We start from the raw sequence: 12060 nt of genomic DNA on the forward strand, positions 1-12060 counted from the left end.
TATGGGGAGAGGTGGTAAACTCTAAGGGATTTTAAAATAACAGCAACCAAGTCATCCAAAATAAACTAATACTAAGAGAAATGCTGAATGGATTTTGTTAACTGCCTGCGGAGAATAATTTCATGTGAGAAGAATATCATCATCAAGGAGGAAAATATCTGCCACCACTGCAGAAAAACAGACTAAGAAACAAAAAATAAACAAAACCCAGAGGAAATTTAAAACCAGAGGCAGCAGAGTCCTATAGTAGAAAGAACCTGTCAAAGAAAAGGATCCCCCCGATTCTATATTCATTGACTTGAAGTAGATTTTGTTACAGGACAGTCCCAATATAAAACAGGTTGCCTGGCTGTGGGTCCTCACCCGCACTTAAAAGGGACTTATTAATACTCCACTGCAGGCACACACAAAAGGTTAATAAAAGGTTTATTTACAAGGGAAAGGGAATTGAGGACATGTACAACTCAGGGAGAAAATAGGGAAATAAAGTCTTTAATGTGTCCTACTCGATCTGCCGAACTGGAAACCCAATGGCACTCTGAGAGCTGGCTGAGAGCTGTGAGCTGGTGAAGAGCCCAAAAGGGGCCCCCCAAGGCCCACTTGTCTGGTTTTATACTAAACCTGGCTGCTTAACCCCACGCTCAGATTCCAGCTACCTTCCCTTTGGTGGTGATGGGATTTGTCTTTCCCAATGTCCTGATGGCTTTGGTCTGGAGTGGGGGTGGAGTCCACAAAGCCTGTATGGGATTAGCTTAGGACATCCTTTCCCCCTAACAGTTTTACCATTGGGTAAAAAAACAACAAAAAACCAATTAGCTGATACTGGATCACAACAAATTTGACCTTTCAGGTCAGATTAGACCTTTTCTCTCTTTCACAGGGCACCTGTCTAGGTTCTCAGATGTCTCCCCTCTGGGATATCCATGTGAACTTCCCATAACACAGTTAAAATATTTCCTCTCCATACCTGCTGGTGATTCTTCGCCCAGCCTCAGGCATCTAGTAGTTCATTCTCATTTGCAACACTCCATTGGTAGGTGAGCAAGCCAATGGGGGCTGCAAAGTCAGTATTTGGTTGCCTCCTTTGCAAGTTCTGGATAAAAACTGTAACATCTTATTTTTCAATGAAATATTTTCTAATTTGTTGTCTTTGGCCTTTGGGGGCATCATCAAAAAGAAAAAAGGAAAGAAGGTAGGTAGAAAAGAGGAAAAGGAAGAAAAGGGGTGGAGGAGAGAGGACGAAATCCCATTTTTTTTATTAAAACTTTATTTTATAGAGCAACTTTAGGTTTGCTGAAAAATTAAGAAGAAAGTTATAGGGGTTTCCCACACACCCTCTGCCCTTACTCATGCACAGCCTGCCAGAGTCCTTCAATTATTACAATTGATGAACGTATGTTGACTAAACAAAAAAGCAAGACACAACTGTATGTCCATAAGAAAACATATTTTAAATAGAAAGACACAGATAGGTTAAAAATAAAGGGTGAGGAAAAAAAAAACATGAAAATACTACTAATAAGAAAGTTTGAAAAATGCATTGACATCTGATTTGTAGATTTTAAAACAAGGATTATTGCCAAAAATAAAAAGGGACTATTTTCTGTTAAAAGGGTCAGTTGATCAAAAGGAAATCACAATCGTAATGTTTATGCATGTAATAACAAAATTTCAAAACATATGAAGCAAAAACTGACAGTGCTAAACAGATAAATGAACAAATATAGAATTATAATTGATGATTTCAGTACTTCCTCTCTCAGCAGTTGATAGAAAAAGTAGACCCAAAAAGGTTGGCAAGGTATTTGAAAAGCACTATGTATTACTTTGACCTAAATGACATTTATAAAATGTTTCACTGAGAATAACAGAGACATATATCCTTTTCAATTGTACATGTAGCATTCACTGTGCCATAAACAGCCTCAACAAATTTGAAAGGATTGAATCCTACCGAGTATGTTGCTTAGTCAAAATAGAATTAAAAGAAATCAATTAAAATCAATAAGAGACAGATAGCTAGAAAATCCTGCCCCCCTCCACCCAAATACTTAGAAATGAAGCACATATTTTCAAAATATTCCATGGGTCAAACAAGGAAATTAGAAAGTATTTTGAACTGAGAAAAAATGAAAAAATGTATCAAAATTTATAGAGTACAACTAAGTAAGTACTTAAGGGAAAATTTGCAACTTTGACAGCTTACATAAGAAAATAAGAAAGGTCCCAAATCAATAACCTAAGTTTCCAACTTAAGATACTACAAAGGAAAAATAAATTAAATTCCAAGCAAGTAGAATGAAGGACTTAAAAAAAAATAGTTAAATCAAAGACATAGAAGCTATAAATGCAGCAGAGAAAGTGAATAAAATAAAAAAAATCTTGTACTTGGAAAACACAGATATATCAAGGTAATTGCACAACCATTCTATAAATTTAGCTAGTTAAATACATAATTAAAAAAAAATTCTACTTCTGGGCCTCCCTGGTGGCACAAGGGGTTAAGATGCAACCTGTGAAGCTGTCCACAGCCACCGCAGCACAAGTTCAAAGCCTAGCGAGAGAGCTACCCACATGGCACAGCAGACCTCTCCTGTCTCTCCCGCTGCTCCCCTCAGGAGTGTCTTTCAGTCAGTCTGCCTGTTCTGTTCCCCACTCTGTCTCTGGTGAATCCTCTCACCCCCCTACTTCTGGCCTGTACCCCAGATTTTGTATGCATAAATAATTCTTTAAAACAAAATTTCTACTTCTATATAACACTTAAAGATCCATTTAAATAACATTAAAATACTAAAGAATAAATTTAATGAAACTTGTGTAAAATCTGAATTCCTTAAACTTGAAAATATTGCTGAAAGAAAGTAGACTAATAACTGGAGAAAATACATCATGTTTTTGAATTGGAAAACTCAACATTGCTGAGATATCAATTCTCTCTCAATTATATCAATATAAATTGAGTGACAGATTAAATGAAAATACCAGAAGCTTTTTTTTAATTAACTAATTCTAAAGTTTATATGAAAATGCAAATATCTAGAATGGCCAAAAGAATTTTAAAACAGAAAACTCATTTCAGAACAATACTCAATTCAAGACTCATGCTAAAGCTACAAAACCAAGACAGTGTGGTATTAGCATAAGTACAAACATATAGATCAAAGGGACAAAATAGAGCATCTAGAAATAAACCCACACTTATATGGTCAATTGATTTTCAGCAAAAGTGCCAAGCTAATTCAATGTGGGATAACCTTGACAACAAACTCTACTGGAACAATTGAACATCCATATCAAAGGAAGGAAGAAAAGAAGGGAGAGATGGGGTTTATCACACCACCAAATACAAACTAATTTGGAACAGATCACAGCCTTAAATGTAAGAGATAAAACAATGAAATATTCAGTAAAGAGTGTAAGACAAAATCTCTGTGATCTTAAATTAGGGGGGGAAAAAACCTAAAATGAAACAATATTCATGAACTATTTAAAACATGGGTAAAGCAGACTTCATCAAAATTATAAAATTTGCTGTTCAAAAGACATAGGAAATCAAAAAAGGCAAGCTCCCAAAAATATTCATAATAATGTATGTTACAAAAGACTTGTATTTATCATATATAAGGAATTCTCACAACTCAATAAAAAGACAATTTCCTCTATCCTACTCCCCTCTCAAAATGGCAAAATGTTTGAAAAGACACTTTTCAAAAGAAGGTTTCAAATGGTCAATATACACATGAAAATACATTTAGCTTCTCCTTGCTCCTTCCCTGATGCCTAAAATAGTCAGCCTTGGAATAAATTCTTTGAGCATTGGAATCAATTTTGTGATTTAAAACATGGTCCAGCAAGATCCCATTTTCACTTCAAGCATACATCTAGGCAATAGCTTTGAGTACCTATTTGCATACTCATTAAGTTATCACAATGCTGTTTTGTTTTAAAGAGGGCTATAGAATAAGTAAAAGGAGAACTATTTTAACTTGGTTGAAATATGTAGTCCTCTTTTGTTGGCAAATGTTTGAGTTAGTTTTTGTTGCATAACAAAGCACCCCAGTGCTATTGATTTAAAACAGCAATCATTTATTTGGTTCTCGATCCTGAGGGGAATATTTTCAGGTCTGGATAAAGGTTGGCTGATCTCTGCTGGGCTTTTTCACATCACCATGGTCAGTTAGCAGAATCCCTGGGGCTGCTTCCAATGGCTGAGCTGTTGTGTGCTCCATTTCACCTCTCGTTACCCAACAGAGGTGACCTGCACGTATTCACATGGCAGCAGTGATGAGAGGTCCAAACAATATCAAGTGAAGACAAGCTTTGTTGAGTTCAAGGTTTGCAAACCTCTTTTGTGTCATGTTTGTGGACATATCTTTGTCCAAAGCAAACCACAAGCTGATTGTCAGAGGGGATACAGCCTCAAAGTTTTATGGCAAGTAAGTATGACTCTCTGGAGGGGTAGAATATGTGAACATTTTTGTAATCTACCATTCATTATAAGTAACACCACCCAAATCCAGGTCTGTCTGAATCCAGAGTGCACACACTGAATCTCTTTGCTCCAACACTGAAGGAAGAAGAGCAAAGGAAAGGAAAGCAGGAAAAGTAAAGCAAAGCAAGAAATCAGGGCATTATTTTAAAAATAGTTCTATCTCCTCAACATATCCTTGCACATGTACATAAAATATGAACATATAAAAAGGAGGGATTTTACCAGAATTTGTTTGCAGTCTATTTGCATGATCTGGACATGCACTTTTAGTGGAAGAACTCATCAATGTAAGGATAAGAAAGCCCAGGTACTAGCTTGGTGGCTCCTTTGACTGTCTTGTGATAGGTGATGTCATTTGACTTCTCTGGTTATGACATGAATTTACAAATGTTTTTAGGTTAATGAGATAATAGGTCTACTGATGTGATGAATGACCAAGTACCTGTTCTAGCTGCCTCTTCTTTTCCACCCTCCCTCACTTCACTTCCATTTTCAAATTGCCTTGTAAATTGACTGCTCTCACCAAATGCTTCAAGTGAAGTTAGAGCAACATTTGTCCAGATTTAAAGAGGAGATAGTATGTTCCAGGCACATACCATCCTGTAAACTGCATATCCATCATGGACACTGCACAAAGTAGTTGTCAGAGTTGAGACAAATAATGCATACAACCGTGCTTTTAAAAATAAGATTTCCCATCAATTCCAAAGAACACCTGCACCCCTATGTTTATAGCAGCACTGTTTACAATAGCTAAGCTTTGGAAACAACCCAAATGCCCAAAAATAGATGACTGGATGTGGTACATATACACCATGGAATATTACTCAGCATTCAAAAAAGATAAACACATGCAATTTGCAGCAACATGGATGGCGCTGGAAGGGATCATGCTCAGCGAAATAAGCCAAAAAGAAAAAGAAAAATACCGGATGGTCTCACTCATAGCAGGAATCTAGAAAACTTAAATAAGGGACCAGGAAAATGAATAACTATAAGAAAGTGAAAATCAGAATCAACAAAAAACTATGAAACAGAGACACTTTTGGGGGGGTGGGGGGCAGGAGGGGAGGGATTGGGATCAGAATGGGGGGGTTGCAATTGTATGGGGAATATAAAAATAAAATTTATTATTAAAAAAAAATAATAAAAATAAATAAATAAATAAATAAAAATAAGGTTTCCTGGGGCCTCCCTGGTGGCACGGGCGGATGAGTGCCACACTGTGAAGCTGCCTGAGCCTCTGCAGCACGGGTTCGATCCCAGCTGGCCTGCGAGAATTCCACATGGCGCAGCAGACCTCTCCTGTCTCACCCGCTGCTCCCCTCAGCAGTGTATTTCGTCAGTCTGCCTGTTCTGTTCCCTGCTCTGTCTCTGGTGATTCCTCTCACCCTCCATCGCATCTGGCCTGTACCCTGGTTCTCGTATAAATAAATAAATCTGAAAAAAAAATAAAAATAAGATTTCCTGTTTAGAGGAAAATATGAGGGTTACACAATTAAAAAGAAGAGGAGAGTTACACAAATGATGTCAATCTGTGCTATAAGTCAGGTATTTATATTTATTTTACCCACACAAGCCCACAATTAATTAAATGCTACTTAAATATAAATGAAATGGAAACAATATGTTTCCACTGTAATTTCTGACAATAACATATGCATGAGAAGAAACTCAGATAGATACTTGCCCAGCTTTCACAATTTTCTCTAGTTCTGATGAAGGATAATTTGCAGAATCAGGGTCCAAAAGTTCACGTTGCAGGCATCTTCATAAGAAACTCCAGAGGCATGGCCTATTTTATATTGCACACCTCAGGACTCTAAGATCTATTTATATTCTGCTTAAGCTCTTGATGTCTTTTTTTTTTTTTTTTTTTTTTTTTTTTTTTGGTGGGACCCTCGCTGGCAGCCGGGGAACAAACCGGGAACGAACCAGCGCTGCAGAGGCTGCAGGCAGCCTCGCAGCCCAGCACTCAACCACTGCGCCACCAGGGAGGCCCTTCTTGATGTCATTTGAATCGGTTTCAAAACTTAAAGTCAAGGGTCTTCCTGGTGATGCAGTGGGTTAAGTCTCAGCACCAGGAAGCTGTCCGCAGCCACTGCAGCATGAGTTTGATCCCAGGCCAGGGAGCTACCCACATGGCACAGCAGATCTCTCCTGTCTCTCCTGCTGCTCCCCTCAGCAGTGTATTTAAGTAGAGCCACCTGTTCTGCTCTCCACTCTGTCTCTGGTGTATCCTGTCACCCCCACCCCACATCTCTGGCCTGTACCCCAGCTCTTGTATACATAAATAAATAAAATAAATCTTTTAAAACTTAAAATTGAATTGTGAATTTAGGGACAACTATTATAATTTCATTAAATTACAAATGCCTCTCAAACAGATTCCAAGATGTACATTCCTCTAAATATAGCATGTTGTTTCAGAGAAATCAAGACAATTTCATAAGAATCCATGGAGAAATTAAGACAATTTCATAAGAATTTCTGTTACACTTTATAATTCTGTAATTGCAGGTAAATCACAGTGCCGTGACATAGTTACTGCAACATTTCTTCATGATTAAAAATATGGTTTCTAAGTTTTGCCACTAATATTTCTCAGTATAGTGGAAGCTTAATTAAAGAGAGCATGGTGGGCATCTCTCTGAAGTTTGTCGTGATATGTTCTGATCTCCAATATATTTACTTTGACATTTATTACTCCTCCTAATCTTCTCACAAAGAAAAGAGAATGTGACTCATGACATTTCTGGGCTTGCCTCTGAGAGTGAGAGCAGACTGTGTGGTCACCTCAATACACTTGCTCCACTTTCCATTACTAATAGAATCCTGATGGTATCCGTGAGTGAAGATGCTCAGCCAAGAACTTAATTCCCAGCTTCCTTTGCAGCTAGGTGAGATCACATGAACAGTCCTAGCCAATGAGACAGGATTGCATCTTTTGCCTCCAAGGATGATCAGCTGCAGATCTGACAGAACTATGTATTCTCCACTCCCTCCTTCTTCTTGCCTGGACTCTGAGCAAGATGATTGCATTTCCCATAGCCATTTTGAGACAATGGAAGAAAGGCCAAAAGAATCTCAGGAAGATAAGCAGAGACATTGCTGATAACACCAGCAACCAGTTGTCTCCTTTTTCTGTTCCATGTGAGAAAAATTAATACCCACTTGTTTAAGTCATCTAAACCTAAGCCATACATTTTATTCCCCTCTGCTAATAACACTGCTCTCAAACATACATACCAGAAGGAGGTCCCTAGTAGTGTCTCTGTTGTATAGAAGAGGAAGCAAAGGCTTGAGGAGATTATGGGACTTGCCTGAGTTTATACAACTAGCAAGAAGGGAAGCAATAGCTCAGTCCAGTCTTTTTATGTAATCAAGTAGATGAAAACTTATTCTCAAATCCTTAATAGAAATTAAGAATGGGGATTGCTAACACATTAATTAGAACAGCTTCCCTGCACCTGTCCTTCTAATGAGCAACCCCAGAAGACTTTTCTGCTGTCAGCTATAAAATCAACATTCAAATAAGCAATTATTTATATTGTTTCAAAGCCTGTCCTATTCACACACTTCAGATCCCTACATCTACCTGAAACAGTCATCTATTTGAGATAGGGAGGAATGGATAACATATTTCTGCAATTCTTCATGTTGCTATTATGGTCTTAGTTTGATCATTAACAAATTGACTGTGAAAGGAAATTACACAGAGGAAAAAAGACTAGGGCAAGATTATTCCAGATGGTTAAATGAAGCTCAGTTGGTTACAAAGGTCTAAGCTCAAAGGAATAGGGTATATTAAACATGAGATGTTATTTCTATGAAAGGATGAACCATGTAATTTAGGAAGATAAAAAGAAGTACTATCTCTCTGCGAAATACACCACAAACAATCCTTTGGTTAAAATTGGAGGTGAATATACAAAATGAAAGTAAAAATGAGCAATGATAATAATTTCAATAAACTTTTGCTCCAATGAACTTCCTCTGAGTCAGGCAAAGCACTTTGCATCCATCTTTCTCATTTCATCCTCTCAACCATACATACCAGAAGGCGGTCCCTATTAGTGTCTCTGTAGTACAGAAGAGGAAGCAAAGGCTTGAGGAGGTTATGGGACTTGCCTGAGCTTATGCAACTAGCAAGAAGGGAAGCAATACCTCAGACCCGGGCCCCTCCTCTGTCAAAGCCCAGGCCCTCAGCGCTGCTGTGACCGCTCAGCTGAATGCCCCTGCTAGGGATATATCAGCGTCAAACCTGAGACTGTGAGTAAGCAGCCCGCCTCGTGGCCCCCAATATTTTCAAACATAAAAACCCATTGTATAAATCATTTTAAAAAAATTTACTGGTTGAAAACACACATAGAGATAAAAAAGAAAAGCCATAAATTCAGTTACGCTCAAATGACTCCATATTACAGATCTATGTCCTCATTTGGAAAATAACAGTTCAAATAAATATGAGACTTGGGATTCAGAATCTAAAAACATTACTTGTTGAACATGGACTTTCTGGACCCTTTGAGATATTTCTCACCCAGTTTGGAAGTTATCAGTTGTGGTCCTTGGTGTAGAAAGAGCCAAGACAGAATTCGATGTGCAAAAGATTTATTGGGGAAACATCTATGAAGAAGAAATGGAGTGGGGCAGGAGTAGGCTGAGAGAGCCTTCAGATCACAGTGCGGGTCCAACCTCTGCGAAGGAGAGAGGAGAGGAAAGGCTGGGGAGGAAGTGCCTCAGACTGCACTGCAGATCTGAGAAAGTTTTGGCCCTCTCTCTGCTGGGCTGTCCCTGAGCCAAATTTGCCTGTTAAAGGAAGCCCTCATTGGGCAAACACCAGTACCACCATGCTCAGTCACTGACTGGGAGCAGCCAGGGGTAAGTGTGGCCTCGGTTCACAGGGGACGGTAGCTGGGGGTGTCAATCAGCCATGCTCCCTACAGCAGCTTCACCTGAAGGAGAGAGGGCAGCGTGTCTCAAGGCAGCCACAGGGTAGGAACCATGGATATGACTGCATTGCCTCATTTTACAGGAAAATGACACCCAATTAAATGAAACTACATAATTAGGGTTTCCTTGATTCAGTTCCCATGTAAGTAGTAGGTTCGAATACTTTAACACTGGAGTCAAAATCACCTGCAAAATAGGGGTCTTTGGGCAAGTTATTTAACTTCTCTGAGCCTTACTGTCTTCCTAAAGAGATGTTTGAAAGGATGCATACTTGCAAGCAGAAGATAAAGAAATCCTGGACATCTAATATGTGGTAGGGTGATTACAGCCAACACACTATCATACACATTAAACTTGCTGAGAGATTCGGTCTGCAATTGTTCCCAGCACCAAAATGAAACGACAATAATGTGATGCGATAGAGGTATCAGCTAGTACAGTGGCAATCATATTGCAAGAGAAATGTATCAAATCAATACATTGTCCACATTAAACTTACACAGTCTTATGTCAAACTTTTCTCAATTAAAAAATTGATAATAGCATCTAACTCATAAGACTGTTGCAAATTTTAGAAGAGAAAATAAGGTAAGAAGGCTTAGCACAGTCACTGGTACATACTAGTCATTCAACAAGTGGCAGCAATGCCCCATCCAATGTGTTTTCCCTATATTTACATTAACTAAAAATGCAGTGAGTGCCCTATTATGTCTTTATACTTTTTCTCTAATTTATCCTCTATACTACCAGAAAAGTAATCCAGCCCCATAGGAATTATTCCTAAATTACTCTCCAGGTTTTGCACAATTCTCCAATGTTTAAGGACATCATCAATGCCCCATATATTACAAGTCCGATGGCTCTGTGCTCAGAAGAGACAAATAAACTACAAATTGACAATTACAGTAGTTTCAGGAAGGCTGACTCAAGCAGTAGAGTCAAATCATTTAGCACTTTCAATATTAACTCAGGAAAGTTTTAGTCAGGATAAAAATAAGCCTCTGATATTTAAAATTCACTGCAACACCTTAAAATATTTACTAAGGTGAGGGGAACAGATCGATGCTGCAAGGTCAGGGAGGAGCAGGCACATTCTTGGAAAGTCACAGGAGGCCTCTCTGGGCTCTTCAAGGAGCTTCTTGAAAGGCAGAGAGGCCAGGGAGACCCAGTCAGGCCAACTGCCCCCGGGGTGTCCTGTGATGGTGAGAAATGAGAGGGATTCTCATTGACAGCCCAGCTCTTGGTTCCAGGGAGGGCACACATTTTTTCTCCTTGGTTTGAAGACTCCTCTCCACCTGACCTTTTCAGAAAAACAGTATACTGACAGCACAATGGTAATATAGCCGGCTCTACTGAACTGTATGCTGAAAAAGGATAAATATGGTTTAAAATAAAGAGTGATGAGGAACTCTGTAGTGAGGGAGAGAGAATTCTCTGCACTGTCTACATAATTTTTCTTAAACTAACAGTGGTCTAAAACATAAAATTCATGAATTAAAAAAGGCAAAAATACGTGCACAAAGAAGCTGTGAATAGCTTCTTTTGTGTGATTTAATTTCCTTTTTCTCAATTTATCTATTAACTATAGTTATCTATTATCTCTTAATTTCTCTTTTCATTCCTCCTGATTCAGTGCACACTCTTCCCACTGCACTGTGTCCAACGCCTCTCCTCCATTTGTTGTGATAACAGAGAGATAAAAACACTTCTGGCACTGTAGTTACCATCCACCTGTCCATCCTTCTATCCACTCACTCACCTGTCTAGATCAGGAATCCCAGCATTTTGGAAGGAAAGTTTTCACTTCCTGGCAACACCACCAGATAAACAACTATCTCAAGGAAATGATCACTGTTATCTCTTTGTGTCTGTGACCAGGAGCTAGTAGGTTTTTCCCTTTCATAATGTTTGTAGCTGCTACTACAAAAAAGAGAATGAAGCAACTGTCCTTCAAGGTCACAGACTGTTCAGCTGACTCAGATATATTGTTTTAGCACTTTAACAATGACTATTTAAGAGGATGGTTATTTCACGGTTTATATGGTGATGAAAAGAGATTGAAACGCATGGCTGAAGTGTTATTTTGGCTTAAGATTCATAGTTTCTCATTCTATTGACAGATATTTATTGATAAACTGAAAAACAGAAAACTAGAAGTTTCCTACTCAAAAACACCTCCCCTGCAACATCACCAATTGCAGATTTATGGAGGGATAGATTGGATCAAAAGTAATTTGGTAAGCAAGTTAGTTTTTATTTCAAATATCCATTTTGTGGGATATATCTCTTAGAGCATAAATATTAGTATCGCTTAATTTAATCATGTCTATAGGGAAATAACTAAGAAAGCTCCACCATGAGGATCTTAACACCTACTGACTCTTCTTTTAAGTCTGAAGCTGAAAGACACCTCCTCTTGGAAAAAGTGTTTGTTCATGTTTCTCATTTGGATTAAACTTTTTTCCTGTCCATCGTTAGCACTGGGTGCAAGACATAGATGAGGGAAAAATATTAGCAATATCTATGCCCAACAAAGGATTTGTTTCAATATTACACAGAAAGAGCTTTCAGAACAATAATAAGGCAAACTACCCAATTTTTCAAATGGGCAA

The sequence above is a fragment of the Talpa occidentalis genome, unplaced genomic scaffold, assembly GCF_014898055.3.
Source record: "Talpa occidentalis isolate TD23 unplaced genomic scaffold, MPIMG_talOcc4v2.1 talOcc4.16, whole genome shotgun sequence".
Taxonomy (NCBI): Eukaryota; Metazoa; Chordata; class Mammalia; order Eulipotyphla; family Talpidae; genus Talpa; species Talpa occidentalis.